At 47.2% G+C, this 19,870-nt stretch overlaps 1 long non-coding RNA gene across 1 annotated transcript; it reads right to left on the bottom strand.

Annotated features, from left to right (window-relative positions):
- Window positions 1–12,588: 12,588 nt before the first annotated feature.
- Window positions 12,589–14,121, bottom strand: LOC123169873 (uncharacterized). The gene is made up of 3 exons (XR_006484970.1): window positions 13,678–14,121; window positions 13,290–13,469; window positions 12,589–13,158 (listed from the first exon to the last, which is right to left on the bottom strand). It is a non-coding gene; the product is annotated as an uncharacterized lncRNA (long non-coding RNA).
- Between the last annotated feature and the right edge of the window lie 5,749 nt (window positions 14,122–19,870).

The raw sequence follows: 19,870 nt of genomic DNA, 5'->3' as shown, positions 1-19,870 counted from the left end.
TCCTAATGATGTATTAATGGACTGTGGTCACGACGTACATAAAACTCGTCTTTCAAGCAACAATATCCCGTGGTAAAAAAAGTGCCTCTCTAGATTCAAATGAAAGAGGAAAGGTTGCTTACATGCGATAATGGCAAAACTGGCATCGAGGTCCAAGCAGAGGCACCCCGCTATTGACGTAGTTGATGAAAGTCGACATCATGGAGGTGCACAATATGTACGATGGATGGGGCCATTGGTAATGAAGAGGATCGCGGGCTAGGAGCAGCATGATGCACTGCGAGAGGTCGTTTGGCTTTGAAGGCTAGGTGGTCCAAACTCAATTATATGAAGTTTTGAACGCAAAGAGAAATATGTATCAACTGAAGAACAAAACCCACCCAATTGAATGTTCTTTTGATGCAATGCTCTTTAGATAGCAACTAACATTCACAATCATAGCATGTATTTTGATCCCCCCCTCACAATGGACAGAACTTTAGTAATGCTAATTAAGCATGACAATGAATTGCACACCAATATACACTAGTAGAAAAAGGGTCATCTGTCCCGGTTGGTAAGGGCCTTTTGTCCAGGTTGTTGAACCGGGACTAAAGGGTCATTACTAATGCCCTAGCCCTTTAGTCCCGGTTCTTACACGAACCGGGACAGATGGGCCTCCACGTGGCCGGTGCGGCGAGCCCAGGGAGGAGGGCCTTTGGTCCCGGTTTGTGGCACTAACCGCGACCAATAGGCATCCACGCGTCAGCATTTCAGGGGCTGGGGTTTTGTTTTTTTTAAAGGGGGGGGGGGTTGGGGGTTTTGGGGGGTTAATTTAGGTGTTTCATATATTGTGTTAGCTAGCTAATTAATAGAGAGAAGTGTCCTCTCTTATCTCCGTGCTTGGTCGACGCTACGTACTATATACATATAGAGAGGACTAGACACGCTAGCTAGTAAGCAAATGAAGGAAACAGAAGATCGTCATGAACATATGCATACAGAGAGAAGTTATATCGACCACCTCTCCTTCTCCGAGAGATTGGTCGACCAACAAGTTCTCGTATATCTATCCGACACTACCGGCTACATATATACAATAATTATCTCTTACAATATAATCTCCTAATTATATATGAACACAGGGTCCACATAGTATTCTCCATTTTCAGCGATCACGTGGTCAAGGAAGAATGCCGCCAATTCCTCTTGAATTGCTCGCATACGATCTGGTGGTAGGAGTTCATCCCGCATCCGAAAGATCTAATTTGAAGAACGGGGTCAATACATATATATGAATAAATGAAACTCAACACAAATGATGGTAATAAAATAAAATTGTGAATATTATTGCTTACGCACTTCATATTGTTCGTCAGAGTAGCCCCGCTCATAGGTCGTGTGGCGGATGGACTCGCAAACGTAGTATCCACAGAAATCATTCCCTTGTTCCTGCCACAACCACTTTACAAGAAATAGAGGTCAATCAAACTGATAAGCAAGCATGCTAAATGTTATGTTGAAACTAGCGCTTGAATCACTAGGAGATGCGCGGAACATGCTACTATAGTACTTACTTTTGGGTGTCTAAATTGCAGCTTCTTCAGCAGTCCAGGAGCTTTTTTGGTGAATTTTCTCCAAACCCTGCCAGACAAAGAAAACAATTACTTGATATCAGGAAATGAACAAAGTTGCTGATATGGTGGATAATGATCGATTTAACTTACTTCTCGAGCATTTGAGTCATGTTCGCATAGTCCTGGGGATCTTTTCGTCTTGAGTCTAAGACGGTTACTACTCCCTGCTCAAGCTTAATCTCTAGGAGAATATAGTGGAAGCTGCACACGCATGCATAAGTCATCAATTACATTACTATAACCTGGTCTAATAAGGGAAACCGAATATGCACAAGACAGTAACACTCACTTGAAGTTGTAAGGAAAGAGTATTATATCTTTGTTTTCATTTATTACCAACAATCGTAGCAAGCTGGCCTCGGTATTTTCGGCATGATATTTAACCTCAGTTGCATCTATGAGATTTGTGTTAATGAACCCAATATCACCGATTTGTCTTTTCTTCAATTTGGCGATCTTCAATCTGCATAATATAGCGAGGATAATTATAAATACATGCAATGAAAGAGCTGACCTATATAGAGAGACTTAATGACAGAAGTAGTACTACTTACAGACAGTAGCAAGTGACCGTTGATTTATCGAGGGCCTTTTGATTGAAAAACTTGAAGAACTCCTCAAATGGAACATTCAACAGTTCAATTCCAACGAGGTCATGCTCCTCTTTAACTCAGCGTCAAAGTATTCCTCCCCCAGACTCTCTGCAGGTTTTCATGTACCAATCATGTAATCTTCGCATCATCATTGTTAGAGATCTTTCATCTTTGACGAGAGGCTTCCCGTAATGGTATTTGTGTTCGTCCACCTCCAAGAAATCATAATGTACATCGCCGGGCAGGTAATCTCCAAGATTGCTATAACCGGGCACCATCCTCGGATCATTAGCGACGATGTCGCTAGACACCTTGAGCGGGGGGCACGATTGGTTCGCTTGTTCGCCGAGCTGGGCAAATTTTTTTCCAGCTCGTCGTTCTTTTAACCTTTGATCACTGACAGTACTTCCCGACCGCTCCGCTTCGACAAATGTCTTTGCAATAATGCGCTCATAGTTGCCTTTCGGCGGAGACTTTGGTGGTTTTGTGAGGGCAGCCAGAGTGCGCTTCGCTTTCACCGGATCTACCTTCTCCTCCGGAGGTGGATGTTTCTTTGCTTTCATACCTTCAAAGAAGTTTGTCACTTCGGCTCGCACGATCTTCGTGGTTTCCTCCTCGGTCCTCTCGTATGGTAACTTCTCTGGAGCCTTCAGAGAAGGACCGAATCTGTATTGCCTCCCGCCTCTGGCTGTACTGCTAGACGCCGACAGAGCAGACGGAGCGGCTGCGGCTGTCTTCTTTCCTTGCTTACGAGGCGGAGGAGAAGGACTACGACATGCTGGAGCAGCCGGAGCGGCGGCGGGTCTCTTCCGCCCTTGCTGACGAGGTGGAGAAGGAGGAGGCTGGCTGCTCGGGTGCGTCGGCGCAGGCGGAGAAGGAGGCGGAGTGCCGCCACGCGCCGGAGAAGGAGGCTGAGTGCCCTGATCACTTGCCGGAGGAGGAGGCGGAGGAGGAGGCGGAGTGCCGCCACGCGCCGGAGAAGGAGGGTGAGTGCCCTGATCACTCACCGGAGGAGGAGGCGGAGGAGGAGGCGGAGTGCCCTTACTCGCCGGAGGAGGAGGAGGAGGCGGAGGCATCCAGTTCGGAAGGTTGATGAGCTCCTTCCACCGTAGGCATGGAGTCTTCAGAGCGGAACCCAGCCGAGTCTCCCCTTCACCGGTAGGGTGGTCAAGCTGGAGGTCCTCAAATCCCTCCGTTATTTCGTCCACCGTCACCCTAGCATATCCTTCTGGAATCGGACGACAGTGAAAAGTTGCGCCGGGTTCAGGAGGTCGAACAGAGCCGACAGCCGCCTTGACTTTGAAGTCCTGCCATTGCGTCATAAGGTGGCAATGTTGAGACTCCGTGATAGCATCCACGGGTAGCTAGCAGGAGCCGTCAAGACATGCTCCGGCTGAAGCAGCTTGGTGGAAGCCACGCTGCTTCTCCGCTGAGATGGCGGGGTAGCTTCGGGGGTAGTTTCGGCAGGTCGCTTGCTGCGAGCTACGTCTCGTTCCTCTAGCGCTTGAACCCTTTCGTGCAGCTTCTGAATTTGGGTCTGCTCCACTTTTTCCCTCCTCTCCTGGCATTTGTAACTGCCTGTGTCCGGAAAACCAGCCTTCCACGGAACGGAGCCTGGCGTGCCTCGTGTCCGTCCAGGGTGCTCAGGATTCCCGACGGCCATTGTGAGCTCGTCGTTCTCTCTGTGTGGAACGAACGTCCCTTGCTGCGCTGCATCGATATAGTGCTGAAGCCTCTTGACTGGTATTCTCAAAAGCTCGTCCGTCCAAACGCACTTCCCTGATACAGGGTCCAAGGTTCCGCTAGCCCCGAAGAACCAAGTCCGGCAACGGTCTAGCCAGTTCATTGTCTCTGGTTCGATCCCTTTATCAAGCAGATCATTCTCAGCCTTTGCCCACTTAGGCCGGGCTTTGAGGTAGCCACCTGACCCCGTGCGATGGTGAAGCTTCTTCTTCGCAGCATTTTTCTTGTTTGTCGCTGACAACTTCTTACTCTTTTCCGATGTCTTGTGGGCCACAAATGCCGATGAATTCTGGTGTCTCTTCTTTGTCGGCAAACGTTTTCAGCTCATTCTTCCACCTCCTGAATAGGTCTGCCATCTTCTTAAGAGCATGAGACTTGATTAATTGCTCTTTAACTGGCTTCTCTGGATCCTCCTCTGGCGGTAGGGTGAAATTTGCCTTCAGCTCAGTCCAAAGATCATCTTTCTGCATATCATTGACATAAGACACCTCAGGGTCTTCCTTCTTAGGCTTATACCATTGGTGGATGCTGCTCGGGATCTTGTCCCTAACAAGAACCCCGCACTGAGCAGCAAATGCTTCCTTTGTCCGGATGGGTTCAATCGGTTGGCCGTCGCGCACGATTGCTGTGATCTCAAACCTTTCATTCGAGCGCGACTTTCTCTTCGGGCCTCGTCTCTTTACCGAAGTTGTGCTCCATCCGGAGGGCTAGAAAAAAGAAGAAAGACGAGAGTTAATTAATATGTGTACATACCAAAACAATGAATGCATCAATTAGCTAGTCAGCACAGGCTTAACTAATATATTTACCTGGCCGGACTCTGTTCGGTCACCGGAGCCGTCACCACGGGCTCCTTCTTGCACCAGCATTGGGTCACCGGAGCCATCATAATCATGTCTTTCCTCCTCCACTCTTCGATCACCGGAGCCTGCTTCTTCACCCTGTTCTTCCAGACCATCATTGTCGTTAAGATACGACAAGACATCACCTCCGGCTAAGATTATGTCCCCCAACACCTCTTCTGCTTCCTCGTCTCATCCGTGCTCCATTGTTTCTGCAAATATTACAACATGGCAATTATTACACAAACATGACAGCAGGTGGATATATTAGTGCAAACGCAGACCTAGCTTATTCCGGGTTTGGGGTGGCCTCGGCAACGCTTCAAGGGTAGGGGCGCGGCGGGAGGGGGTAGGAGACCGACATCGTTTTTTTCTAGGGTTTGGGTGTCCTCGACAGTTTTGGTCAAGCGAGAGGGCCGGGGGGTGCTCCCGTGGTATAAGTTATCACGGTCGAAGTTATCCGGGAGGGGGTTATATCGACAACGACGACATACATACATGGGGAGGGGGTAGGTCGAACCCCCCCCCCCCCCACCCCCCCCCCCCCCCCCGTGATGAAGTTATCGGGACACGGGGTATATCGACAACGACATATCCGATAAAAAATAAGAAGACGAAGAAGAAATAAAAAGAGGAGAAGAAGATATTAATAGAGGAGAAGATTAAAGAAAAAAAAAGAAAAAAAAGGAGGAGAAGAAGAAAGGTATAGAGGAGAAGAAGAGAAAATAGATCCTTTCTTCTTCTCCTCTTCTTTTTCTTCTTTTTGTCTTCTTCTTATTTATTTCTCATCTTCTTCCTCTCCTCTTCTTCTCCTTTCTTCTTCTTCTTCTTATTTTCCTTTTTCCTCTCATTCTTTTTCTTCTTCTTCCTTTCCTAGCTAGATATATAAAACTTTTCTAAAAATGTAACTTTTGCATATATAAAAATTTTTCTTCTTCCTTCTTCTTCCTTCTATTCCTTCTTCCTAAATATATAAAACTTTTCTAAAAATGAAACTAACCTAAAATGTACTAAATCAGAGAACATATATAGATAAAACTTTTCTAAAAATCTAACTTTTGCATATATGTATTTTTAAAACATCATTACAATTGAAAAAATACATACATACATACATACATACAAAAACATGTAAAAAATACATACATACATATATGAACATACATCAAAAAAATACATATATCTAAAAAATACATACATACATATATGAAAATCTAAAAACATGTAAAAAAATAGCACGGCGGCGGGGCCGGCAGAGGCGCGGTGCTCACAAAGGGAGGAGCGCGCGGCGGGCGGCGTCGGGGCAAGCAGGGGCGCGGGGAGTGGCACGGAGACGGCGTCGGGGCAGGGGCGGCGCTCGGCGACGGCGAGGGCGCGGGCGACGGCGACGGCGACGGTGACGGCGGGGCGGCTCGGGGCCGCGGCAGAGGCACGGCAAGGGCGCGCGGCGTGGTCGGGGGGCAGGTGCGGTGGCGGCGTGGTCGGGGGCGCGGCAGAGGCACGGCGAGCTCGGGCAGCCTGGCGGCGTCGTCGGAGGGATCGAAGAACTGACGAAATTTTCACAAGTGCTGGCTTATATAGCAAACCCATTGGTACCGGTTGGTGGCACAAACCGGTACCAATGCCACCTTTAGTCCCGGTTGGTGTCACCAACCGGGACCAAAGGTCTCTTTTCAGCAGCCCAAAGGGCGGGAAGCGGCAGCCTTTGGTCCCGGTTGGTGGCACCAACCGGGACTAAAGGGGGGGCATTGGTACCGGTTAGTGCCACGTACCGGTACCAATGCACCCCTTTAGTATCGGTTGGTGCCACCAACCGGGACCAAAGGCCTTGTGCTGCTGCGCCCGCGTCGAAAGTTTAGTCCCACCTCGCTAGTTGAGAGGGGCGCGCAGTGGTTTATAAGCCCCACTGCCGCTCCCCTCTCCAGCTCCTCTCCATTGCAGGCTTACGGGCCTAATTGTCACTGCTATGCCTGATGGGCCTACTGGGCCTTCTGCGGGCCTGAATCCTGGCCCATCGATGGGTTTCTAGTCGTATTCAGACCGTGGTGGCCCAGTAGGTGGCATATTTTTTATTTTTTGCCTGTTTTTGTTTTCTTTTTTGCTTTACTTATTTTGTTTTGTTTCTACTTACAACAAAAAACTTATTTATTTTATTTTATTTTGTTTCTAATTACTTATTTATTTTACTTTATGATAATTCTTTTTGCTATTAATGTTTCTAACAAAAAAAGTTATTTATGAAAATTCTTTTTGCTTTCAATGATTTTGAACAGAAAATACTTCGATAATTTTAGTTGCATCAATTTTATATAATTTTAGTTTCAACAATACTAGAGGTTGCTTATAATGTTTTGAACAGAAAATACTTTGATAATTTTAGTTTCATAAATTTTATTTATGTTATTAAAGTTTATTTTATTTTGTTTCTACTTATATATATTTTATTAAAGTTTATATTATTTTGTTTCTAATTACTTATTTATTTTATTTTTTATTTTTCATGCATTTACTGATTGTTTTGAGCTATAAGACCCTAAAATTGAAAAGCATTTCAAATGAACTCTGAAAAGGTTGAAAGTTGGCATGGTATCATCATTTCATCCACATAGCATGTGCAAGAAAGTTGAGAGGGTTACGGCAAAAACTGGATGCACTTCGTGTACAAAACGGACAATCTTTTTCGAAGTATCAGGATTTCATACGGAAACTCGTCTGTTACAAAGGGATTTCATTTTTTAAAACTTATTTGAACTCCTGACTTTTTGTGTGTTCAAAATGCACGATTCCAAGCCACATCATCAATTTTCAACCCTTTCTGACTTCATTTGTTATTTTTCATGCATTTATTGATTATTTTGAGCTATAAGACCCTGAAATTGAAAAGCATTTCAAATGAACTCTGAAAAGGTTGAAAGTTGGCATGGTATCATCATTTCATCCACATAGCATGTGCAAGAAAGTTGAGAGGGTTACGGCAAAAACTGGATGCACTTCGTGTACAAAACGGACAATGGTATCATACTTGTCTGTTACAAAGTTGGCATGGTATCATCATAATAGTTGCGGGAGAAAGTCTTCACTTTTTCTTCGCTTGTGTCATTTGCTTATTGCGCCGTAACCATGGATAATCTTCATCGTTTATCAGGATGCTTGGGTCAGCCTTGACTTTGAAGGGAGGAATTTCATGAAACTTTTCATAATCTTCAGACATGTCTGTCTTGCCCTCCACTCCCACGATGTCCCTTTTTCCTGAAAGAACTATGTGGCGCTTTGGCTCATCGTATGATGTATTCGCTTCCTTATCTTTTCTTTTTCTCGGTTTGGTAGACATTTCCTTCACATAGATAACCTATGCCACATCATTGGCTAGGACGAACGGTTCATCAGTGTACCCAAGATTTTTCAGATCCACTGTTGTCATTCCGTACTGTGGGTCTACCTGTACCCTGCCTCCTGACAGATTGACCCATTTGCACTTAAACAAAGGGACCTTAAAATCATGTCCGTAGTCAAGTTCCCATATGTCCACTACGTAACCATAATATGTGTCCTTTCCCCTCTCGGTTGCTCCATCAAAGCGGACACCGCTGTTTTGGTTGGTGCTCTTTTGATCTTGGGCGATCGTGTAAAATGTATTCCCATTTATCTTGTATCCTTTGTAAGTCAATACAGTCAAAGATGGTCCCCTGGACAACGAGTACAGCTCATCACAAACAGTGTTGTCACCTCTGAGACGTGTTTCCAACCAACTGCTGAAAGTCCTGATGTGTTCACATGTAATCCAGTCGTCGCACTGCTCCGGGTGTTTGGAGCACAGACTGTTCTTGTGTTCATCGACATACGGGGTCACCAAGGTAGAGTTCTGTAGAACTGTGTAGTGTGCTTGAGACCAAGAATGCCCGTCCCTGCATATTATTGAGTCTGCTCCTAGCGTGCCTTTTCCATTCAGTCTCCCCTCATACCGCGATTTAGGGAGACCTATCTTCTTAAGGCCAGGAATGAAGTCAACACAAAACCCAATGACATCCTCTGTTTGATGGCCCATGGAGATGCTTCCTTCTGGCCTAGCGCGGTTACGGACATATTTCTTTAGGACTCCCATGAACCTCTCAAAGGGGAACATATTGTGTAGAAATACGGGCCCCAGAATGACAATCTCGTCGACTAGATGAACTAGGACGTGTGTCATGATATTGAAGAAGGATGGTGGGAACACCAGCTCGAAACTGACAAGACATTGTGCCACATCACTCCTTAGCCTTGGTATGATTTCTGGATCGATCACCTTCTGAGAGATTGCATTGAGGAATGCACATAGCTTCACAATGGCTAATCGGACGTTTTCCGGTAGAAGCCCCCTCAATGCAACGGGAAGCAGTTGCATCATAATCACGTGGCAGTCATGAGACTTTAGGTTCAGGAACTTTTTCTCTGGCATATTTATTATCCCCTTTATATTCGACGAGAAGCCAGTCGGGACCTTCATACTGAGCAGTCATTCAAAGAAGATTTCTTTCTCTTCTTTCGTAAGAGCGTAGCTGGCAGGACCTTCATACTGCTTTGGAGGCATGCCGTCTTTTTCGTGCAAACGTTGCAGGTCCTCCCCTGCCTCAGGTGTATCTTTTGTCTTCCCATACACGCCCAAGAAGCCTAGCAGGTTCACGCAAAGGTTCTTGGTCACGTGCATCACGTCGATTGAAGAGCGGACCTCTAGGTCTTTCCAGTAGGGTAGGTCCCAAAATATAGATTTCTTCTTCCACATGGGTGCGTGTCCCTCAGCGTCATTCGGAACAGCTAGTCCGCCGGGGCCCTTTCCAAAGATTACGTGTAAATCATTGACCATGGCAAGTACGTGATCACCGGTACGCATGGCCGGCTTCTTCCGGTGATCTGCCTTGCCTTTGAAATGCTTGCCTTTCTTTCGACATTGATGGTTGGTCGGAAGAAATCGACGATGGCCTAGGTACACATTCTTCCTGCATTTGTCCAGGTATATACTTTCAGTGTCATCTAAACAGTGCGTGCATGCGTGGTATCCCTTGTTTGTTTCTCCTGGAAGGTTACTGAGATCGGGCCAATCGTTGATGGTTACAAACAGCAACGCGTGTAGGTTAAATTCCTTCTGTTTGTGCTCATCCCACGTACGTACACCGTTTCCATTCCACAGCTGTAAAAGTTCTTCAACTAATGGCCTTAGGTACACATCAATGTCGTTGCCGGGTTGCTTAGGGCCTTGGATGAGAACTGGCATCATAATGAACTTCCGCTTCATGCACATCCAAGGAGGAAGGTTATACATACATAGAGTCACGGGCCAGGTGCTGTGATTGCTGCTCTGCTCCACGAAAGGATTAATGTCATCCGCGCTTAAACCAAACCATACATTCCTTGGGTCACCTGCAAACTCAGCCCAGTACTTTCTCTCGATTTTTCTCCACTGCGTCCCGTTAGCGGGTGCTCTCAACTTCCCGTCTTTCTTACGGTCCTCACTGTGCCATCGCATCAACTTGGCATGCTCTTCGTTTCTGAACAGACGTTTCAACCGTGGTATTATAGGAGCATACCACATCACCTTCGCAGGAACCCTCTTCCTGGGGGGCTCGCCGTCAACATCACCAGGGTCATCTCGTCTGATCTTATACCGCAATGCACCGCATACCGGGCATGCGTTCAGATCCTTGTACGCACCGCGGTAGAGGATGAAGTCATTAGGGCATGCATGTATCTTCTGCACCTCCAATCCTAGAGGGCATACGACCTTCTTTGTTGCGTATGTACTGTCGGGCAATTCGTTATCCTTTGGAAGCTTCTTCTTCAATATTTTCAATAGCTTCTCAAATCCTTTGTCAGGCACAGCATTCTCTGCCGTCCACTGCAGCAATTCCAGTACGGTACCGAGCTTTGTGTTGCCATCTTCGCAATTGGGGTACAACCCTTTTTTGTGATCCTCTAACATGCGATCGAACTTCAGCTTCTCCATTTCACTTTCGCATTGCGTCCTTGCATCGACAATGACCCGGCGGAGATCATCATCATCAGGCACTGGTTCCTCTTGATCTTCAGCAGCTTCCCCCGTTGCAGCATCATTGGGCACATCGTCTGGTTCCTCTTGATCTTCAGCAGCTTCCCCCTTTGCAGCATCACCGTATTCAGGGGGCACATAGTTGTCATCGTCCTCTTCTTCTTCGCCGTCTTCCCTCATAACCCCTATTTCTCCGTGCCTCGTCCAAACATTATAGTGTGGCATGAAACCCTTGTAAAGCAAGTGGGTGTGAAGGATTTTCCGGTGAGAGTAAGACTTCGTATTCCCACATTTAGGGCATGGACAACACATAAAACCATTCTGCTTGTTTGCCTCAGCCACTTCGAGAAAATCATGCACGCCCTTAATGTACTCGGAGGTGTGTCTATCACCGTACATCCATTGCCGATTCATCTGCGTGCATTATATATAATTAAGTGTGTCAAAAACCATTACAGAACATCATGAATAGATAATTAAGTGACCAAATTAATAGAAGTTCATCATCACATTAAAACCAAAGTACATACATAGTTCTCATCTAACAACATATAGCTCTCCAGAGCATCTAATTAATTAAACCATACATTGAAACTATGTAAAACATTTCAATGCGAAAACAAATGCGATCATAATCGCAACCAAGGTAACAATTGATCCAACGGCATAATGATACCAAGCCTCGGTATGAATGGCATATTTTCTAATCTTTCTAATCTTCAAGCGCATTGCATCCATCTTGATCTTGTGATCGTCGACGACATCCGCAACATGCAACTCCAATATCATCTTCTCCTCGTCAATTTTTTTTATTTTTCCTTCAAGAAATTGTTTTCTTCTTCAACTAAATTTAACCTCTCGACAATTGGGTCGGTTGGAATTTCCGGTTCACATACCTCCTAGATAAATAAAATCTATGTCACGTTGCTCGGCATAATTTTCATAAACAATAAATGAACCAATAGTCATAAAGATAATATATACCACATCCGAATCATAGACAGGACGAGGGCCGACGGGGGCGGATACCAAAACCATCGCACTATATAATAACAAGCAATAAAATAGTAAGAAAATTAGACAAGTATCTATCTAAAGTAAGATTTTTTTTTTCCTTCAGAAAGAAGATAAGAACAAGAGGCTCACCACGGTGGTGCCGGCGACGAGATCGGCGCGGGCGATCGACGGTGGTGAAGACGGGAATGGGACGTGACGGGCCGCTAAACCTAGACAAATCTCGAGGAAAATGGAGCTTTGAGGTCGAGCTTCGAGACGAGAAAGCTTAACTAGTGTGGCTCGGGCATTTCATCGAACACCTCATGTGCATAGGAGGTGAGGTAGAGCACCACAAAGCCCTCCCCTCGCCGGCCAGAGAAAAACAGAGCACTGGAGTGCTCTGCTCGCGGGCGAGGGGTATATATAGGCACCTCATTGGTCCCGGTTCGTGGTATGAACCGAGACTAAAGGGCAGCCCGTGGTCCCGGTTCAAGCCACCAACCGGAACCAATGGTGGTGGGCCAGGAGCGAGGCCCATTGGTCCCGGTTTGTCCCACCAACCGGGACCAAAGGGCCAGACGAACCGGGACCAATGCCCCCACGAGGCCCGGCAGGCCCCTGGCCTCACGAACCGGGACCAGTGCCCCCATGGGTCCCGGTTCTAGACTGAACCGGTACTAATGGGCTGACCTGGCCTGAACCAAAGCCCTCTTTTCTACTAGTGATAAAAGAAGTGAAACCTCATGCACATGAAACAAAACTGAATATAACTGAATGTGTGGTTTATCTGTATTGTACTTATGTGTGCCTAATGAATAAGAATGGATATTTTTAATGACATATGGTCAGAATTTCATCATTGGTAGATTATAGAGAACATGTACATGTTTGTGATGCAAGATTCTAGTATGTAACTACGAACTACATTCTTCTACAAAAATTGTGGATGTGCATCCCGATACGATTATACTGAACGAGATCATGAGGGTAACTTTGTTTCTATGAAAAGGCCCTGTCCCGGTTCCATCCATATTTCATTGAAAATGAAACACAAAGAACATCGTTCTATGGACCAACTTACAGCAACACTGCTGGTTCAGCGAAAGGAGTAAAACAAAAACTGATATCATCTTGGGCAAGATAACCCGGTAACTAAATACTGAGAAACTGGGGGATCACCACAGTTCGAGTCTTTGACCACTCTCCTTCGTTGGTAGTCCTCTTGTTCAGTAGCAGGTGAGCACTGGGATTCCGGCCCTTTCAGATCGATTTCGATGGTGCCGTCATGAGCATAAATATAGCATGTATGACTGAAATTCGACTATTCCCAAACTTACTCTGCAACTCTGCATGTAATTTATTCTGTGAATATATTCTTATCTTTTTATATCCAGTAAATCCCGCGGGCTAGCGCTACAGGTTAGGCAAGAGCAAAAAAAACTCAGGCATATTTATCCAAAGCAGCTGATGGTATTACCTCTCGGTCGCCATTGCCAAGGCGGATGCTAGTCCGGAGACGAAGCCAGCATGACTTGTTAAGTAGTGTTGACCTCATGATAATTTCTGATGGTGTTGGTGATCCGTCTGCCCGGCCTTCCCCCAACAATAATGTCGCTGCTAGAAATAACACCGGAAGCACACCAAGCCAAGCAGATGGCTGCCGTGATTTATTTCAGTCCAACAAACTCTGAAGTGTACAGTAATTTTCTGATTATGTATGAATGCAAGGCTATCTCTAGAGAAACATCTATAACGACCATTAAATGATCACAATAGCTGGGTCAAACAAACATATAATCTGAATTTTGGTTCCACAACAGAACATGTGAAGAAGAAAAAAGTAACTTGAAGGTGCTATTGCGTACCTGGCCGATAGCGCAGGCGGCCGCTGCGATCTCGAGCAATCATGATGGGTTGGCGAAACCGTGAAAAGTTGAGGCTATGATTATTTTCTATGGCAAGCAGGTCTAGATCGGTTCGAGGCCAAGAAAACCACAAAAGTACTGCTGCAAGTAATTTTGGAGGGGGTTAGTGAAAACGAATCTACCGCAGCGACCGGCAGGGAGGAGGAGCATATGCCTGAAACGGAGGCGATCGTAGATTGAAAGACCTCATCATCAAGGAGCAAGCAAAGAATATGTATAGGGAGAGGTAGGTCGGTTGATTTCTGTTAGGAGCAGCAGAATTTTCCATGTGGGGAAGAAGAAAAACATGAGACCAAGAACGACAGGAGAGATTGAGAGAGAGAGGCGTGACAAAGAGAGATTACATTGGAGGGGCTTAGTCAAACGGATCTATAGCAGCGAGAGAGCAAGAGGGACTTGAGAGAGAGAGAGACGTGAGAAAGAGAGACCATGTTTTTTTTCTCTTTCAAGAAAAGAGAGACCACGTTTTGAAGGAAAGAGAGACCATGATTGCTACGATTCTGGTCCTATGAGGTGGATGACTCGTATATTTGTTTTTTTTCTATTGTGAGATTTCTCCGAAGATCTACACCGTAATAACTCGGTCCCACCAGATTAACAGCTCGAAAAATCTGATTAACGTGGTAATTTTTAGGGAGTCTAGAATTAGTATATATATATATATATATATATATATATATATATATATATATATATAGATAGATGGTTAAATCACGTGCAAGATATACGTGTGTTCAGTACGTTTCGTGTCGCACATGACCACCCATGAGCCGTTTCATGACATGGTGACCACGTCAGGTCTCCTTCCGGTCACCGTGGCCTTGTTCGGTTTGTTCGGCTCGGCGGGTGACGGGACTGACTGACCTAGCGACTGGTACGTGCGTGCCTGACACGTCCTAACATAATCTTTTTTTTTCAGTAAGCCAAAACATAATCTTCAATATCTATACCTATACCACCTTGTTAAAAAAGTCTCCAATGCTGAACCGTAAATTTTCTATGCCACCCATCCGCGGACAGGGCGGGACCAGTGCGCGGACACGGATGCGGCAGCCGGCCATCCAGCGCTATATGCATACATTTCGAACATGGTTTAAACTAACCAAACGAAATTCAAGCAAACCGGGTGAATTTCATTAAAAAGATCGGATATAATTTATATAAAATAGCCAATACTTCGACCGTTTAACTAAAAACTAAAAAAAGTCCTAAACTCTATAATGGAAAACCACGCGTGGCCGCCCTGTCCTGCCGCACCGCCTTCGCCGTCCGCACCGCCGCTGCCATCGTCCCTACAGCGGCAGAAGTGCGCCCGAGGGCCGCGACAGCATTTTTCGACGGTTGCCTGTCGCTCGCGACATAGCCACTCCGCCTCCTGCTGCGCGGTGCGACTGTCGCTGGGGCCACTGCCGACGGAGCCGACCGAGCCCTCTGGCGGCCTTGCCCTTGCTGGTGTAGGTGGAGGTCTGGCTAAGAGACCACTCCTAGCCATACTTAACAATCTCGCCGTCGAGACGACGGCGGCGCCTGGCGTCCTTCTTACTGGTGATCACAGAGCGGTCGGGGGCCCATGCGGCGGCGAGGTCCGATTCGCTTCGGACCCGTCCCGGCTCCGTGTCGGCCTTGGCGAACGAGGAGCTATGGGCGGCGTGGCGCCGGTAGTATACCACACCCGCTGCCGCGCCGCGCGCTCCTCCTCATGGACGACGGCCCTCAAGCTTGAGGAACCGCCGACACCGCCACCTCGAGCTAATGGAGGATGCGGCCACGCGCCTTTCTTATCCCCGGCAGTAGCTCCTCCTTGACAGACCAAATGTTCGAGTATCCAGCCGACGAGCAACCAATGTGATATTATGTTTGAGTATCCAGCCAACCAGTGAGCAAGGAGTGATTGTTGGTGCTAATCTTTGTAGGAGATATGCCCTAGAGGCAATAATAAATGATATTATTTATCTCCGAGTTCATAATTATGTTTATATTCCATGCTATAACTGCAATGATTCTCGAGTCTGCAATATCTACGAGGCTCGGAGGAAGACTCAAATGCACGTGTGGAATAATAAACGATAAGAAGTATTCCTAGTCTGGCCTCTAAGACTAGCTCAAGTGTTGCATGATGATTCTGTTTTCCTGGTCATGGGCATGTCTATGCCAGCAACTTTGAGGGCACAATGTTAAGAGAACATTTGTGTTGAATCGACCCGGATTGATGTTATGCTATGAGATTCATTCGTCACAGGTTTATTGGTACATAACACAGAGATGGTTAACGTTTGCATGATTCCTTAGACCATGAGAGTATCGAGTTTCTTCATGCTTGCTTCATGAACTTTGGGGTTTGTTAAACGTCATCCGTAAATGGGTGGCTATTACGGCGGCTTACGGGTTCATGGAAAAGTGTGTCAAGTAATTTGATAGCTCAAGATTGGGATTTGCTCCTCCGACGATGGAGAGATATCTCTGGGCCCTCTCGGTGTTACGGTATCCATCATCGTCTGGCCAGACACTTTGTGATTTGATCACGGGGATGCCGGAACACGATAACGAGAAAAGAGAACAATACCGGTAACGAGGTAACTAGCATAGTGGACAAGTTGTTGATCCACGGGAATGCCAACATGTCTCACCTCGGGTATTTGTAACATATCGCGAAGCAACAGGAATAGCACACGGCAACTGGAGGTTCACTCGAATATTTATTCGTGTGGGTATAGGGGTCAATATGGGTGTCCACGGCTCCGATGTTGATCATTGATCGGAAGGGGTTCCGGGTCATGTCTATACTTCACCGAACCTATAGGGTCACACGCTTAAGGGTCATCTATCCGCTGAATACTAGACAGGGAGTCTGAGAGAAAATCACCGAAAAAGTTTCGGACACCGAAAAGTTTCGGACAGCGGAATCGTACCGCAGAGAGAGGTCATCGGATAAGTTTTGATGATACCGAAAAGTTGTTTCGGGATACACCATTAAGTCAAATTGGTTTCGGCACATGCCTGATAATTCTTGGAGGATGCCAGAATCATTCTGGAAGCTTTTTGGAATTTTCTGAGATAAAAACCGGAAATGTTCCGGAGCTGCCGGAGCCACTTCAGATGCGTTTCGCAGATGAAAATCACTAAAACCGGAATTGTTTCGGACCGCGTTGAAAATCATTTTAGTGGGTACTGGAAATGTTCTTAGCCCACATAAATATTTTCAGTTCGATCAGACGCTGAAAAATGTCGTCGTGAATAGTGAAAATCAGCTTTATGGTTACTTTATGGAAAGCCACCTTTTGGGGCTTTGCTCCAAAAGATCTTGGGGATGACATGGATGGATAGGAGCCATTTTTTGGGCCCCTCATGGGGGTGTGGCCGGCCACATGGGGTATCCCCTTGGGGACCCTCTTGTTCCTTGGTTTCACTCCTAGGTCCTTGTGGAAGGACTTCATTCATGTGCATTTTGGGTTTTTTGTGAAACTACCCTACCCCCTTGGGATTTCCTATAAATAGAGGTGGAGGGGCAGCCCTCCACACTCATCCCTTGCTCTCATACACATGCCATGCATTATCTGGCTTCTTCTCTCCCTCCCACGAAAAGAGTTTCGTAGAGCCGTAAGGCTGTCTGGGTTTCGGCAGGAACTAGTTCTGGACGGCGAAGCCCTGCCGGATAGATGACACCGTATGTGTGCAACTCTGTAGAGAGATCGTAGTTTTGGTCTTAGTTCGTGAGTGCCTCCCGAAGGGCTGTCCGTGTGACCGTCCGAGTTTCGAAGATCCTACGGAAGGGCTGTCCGCGACACCGTCCGGGGGACTGTTCGACCGCCTCCCGGAGGGCTGTCTGAGGAGCAGATGAGGGTATACATCCTCGCGGTTGGGAGGTTGTAAATCCTAGCTGCGGGGATCTGCACCGCCGATCGTCATCGACTCTACTTCCCGCTGCGCTACGAGTCGGTAACGAAAAAGATCAAACCATGTATGCAGTCTCCATAGTGGTCCTGGGCTGGTGCGTAGGTCGGAAATTTTTTGTTTTCTGTCGCATTCCCCTTCAATCTTGTTACAAGGTCAGGTTCAGATATTGCACTAGTCATTAGCTCCATGCACTAGTTGTGTAGGCTAGTTTGTACGTACATATGTTTTCAATTTGTGGCCTGAAACGTGCTCGTTCACGTTGAGGTTTGCTTTCTTCTGTTTTGTGTTCAGTTTGCATGTAGTTGACACTGTAAATGTAACGTGTTGCATGCATTCGTTATGGGCTGACGTGGGAGTGCATGTTTGGCCAGGTCGTGCGTGTGTTTTTGGGCCACAACGCCGACTCGTGGGATGGCACGATTCATCTGGAGTTGTGGCGTAACTATAGGATCTCAATCCCAGTTTGTTTGCTCGCTGAATAAAAGGAGACGAGGAAAAGCCGAGAAGGTTACGTGGCATACAAATCATCTCCTTCCTTGTGTCGTTCTGCTGCGTGCGTCTCTTGCATCCACTGTGACCGCATGTGTTTATTGCCTGTGATCTGACAATTGGTATCAGAGCCTGGTAGCAAAACATTTGGCGGCGGCGTGATGGGGGAGAAGCCACCGACGAAGAACATCGATGCAGGCAAGGGTGACGGCGGAAAGTACACCCCGCCGAGCAAGAGGCTCGGAGCAGGCGGCTCCGAGGAGGGCACCATCATGCTGAGGACTGCATCGAGGGCGGCTGTCCCTGTCCAGTACCCGTAGCTCACCGACAGCAAGTACGCCATATGGGCCGTGAAGATGAAGGTTCTTCTTCGACCCCATGGTGTCTCATCGGCTCTTGAACGCGAGGGGGACAAGGACGACGACAAAGATGCAGCAGCGTTCGCCGCCATCTCTCAGGCTGTCCCCGTCGCGGTCATGATGGCCAACGCGGGCTGCAAAACCGCGAGGAACGCATGGGAGATAATCCGATGCATGCGTGTAGAGGAAGACTGCGTCAAGAAGGCGAGGGTGAAGCAGCTGAAGCGGCAGCTCGATCGTCTCGAGATGGATGACAGTGAGACGGTGATCGTGTTCGCGCAAAAGCTCACTATGTTGGTGAGTGAGATTCACTCCCTTGGTGAGGATGTTTCAGATGAGGCCGTCATCGCAGACCTGTTCAGTGCAGTACCAAATCGATTTGGTGACATCGTCAACACAACTGAGCAGTGGGGCGATCTCTCCACCATGAGCGTTGTTGAGGCCGTGAGGCATCTTGCTGCTGTTGAGGAAAGTCATCGAGGACGCCGTCGTGGGCATGGTTATGGTGGCGACAACGGAGAGAAGTTGATGTTGGTTTCATGCGCCAAGCTAGAGGCGTTGGTTCTTAAGAGAAGAAGAAGGGGGAAGGCTCCAACAACATCAACAAGAATGACGACGAAGGGCACAGTGGCGGCAAGAAGAAGGAACGTCACGACAAGTTTGGCAAGTCGAAGATTACATGCTTTGAGTGTGGCGAGAAGGGCCACTTCGTCTCAGAGTGCGAGGCACCAAAGAAAGAGAAGGCGCTGCTCGCTGACACTGACACTGACTATGAGTCAGCACTGCTGATGGCTATGGTATGTGAGCACGGGCCATTGGTGGAGCACGCCAAGGTCAAGCCGAAAGAGAAGGTGGCTGAGATCACTCCCTTGGGCGCATCCATGCAGGAGTTGGAGACTACCAAGGCCGAGGCCGAGAGGTTGCGTGGGGAGCTAGCCGCAGCCGAAGCAAAGTTGCACACTGTGACCCATTTATGCAAGGCAGAGGCGAAGGATGCAGCGGGCACAAGTGTGATGAAGAGTACTTGCTCTTCCTGGAGTCTGTGCAGGCTTGAGAGAAGGAGATGCAACAGGCAAGGAAAGAAAATGATGAGATGAAGAAGGCACTGCCAATGGTTGCGCAAGCTGGTACGGCGCCGGTGACGCCGGCGGCGGCAACGGCGCCGGTTGCAACAACAGTGACTCATACCGGCTTAGAGTGTCGAGCGCGAGAGCAAGGGAATGTTGATTCTCCTGGAAAACGAGGTAACACCCAACATCTAGTACCATCCATATCTGAGTTATGCAAAGTGGAGGTGTACCCAATAGCAAATCGAGAGAGGATCTTCCTACATGAAGAGAAAGTGAAGCCAAATTAGCCTATGGTGGTGATGTGGATAGTACCACTTGGTA

The sequence above is a fragment of the Triticum aestivum genome, chromosome 7D (genome assembly GCF_018294505.1).
Source record: "Triticum aestivum cultivar Chinese Spring chromosome 7D, IWGSC CS RefSeq v2.1, whole genome shotgun sequence".
NCBI lineage: Eukaryota > Viridiplantae > Streptophyta > Magnoliopsida > Poales > Poaceae > Triticum > Triticum aestivum.
Note: the sequence above shows the minus strand (reverse complement) of the source record. Positions and strands in the feature narration are given on the sequence as shown.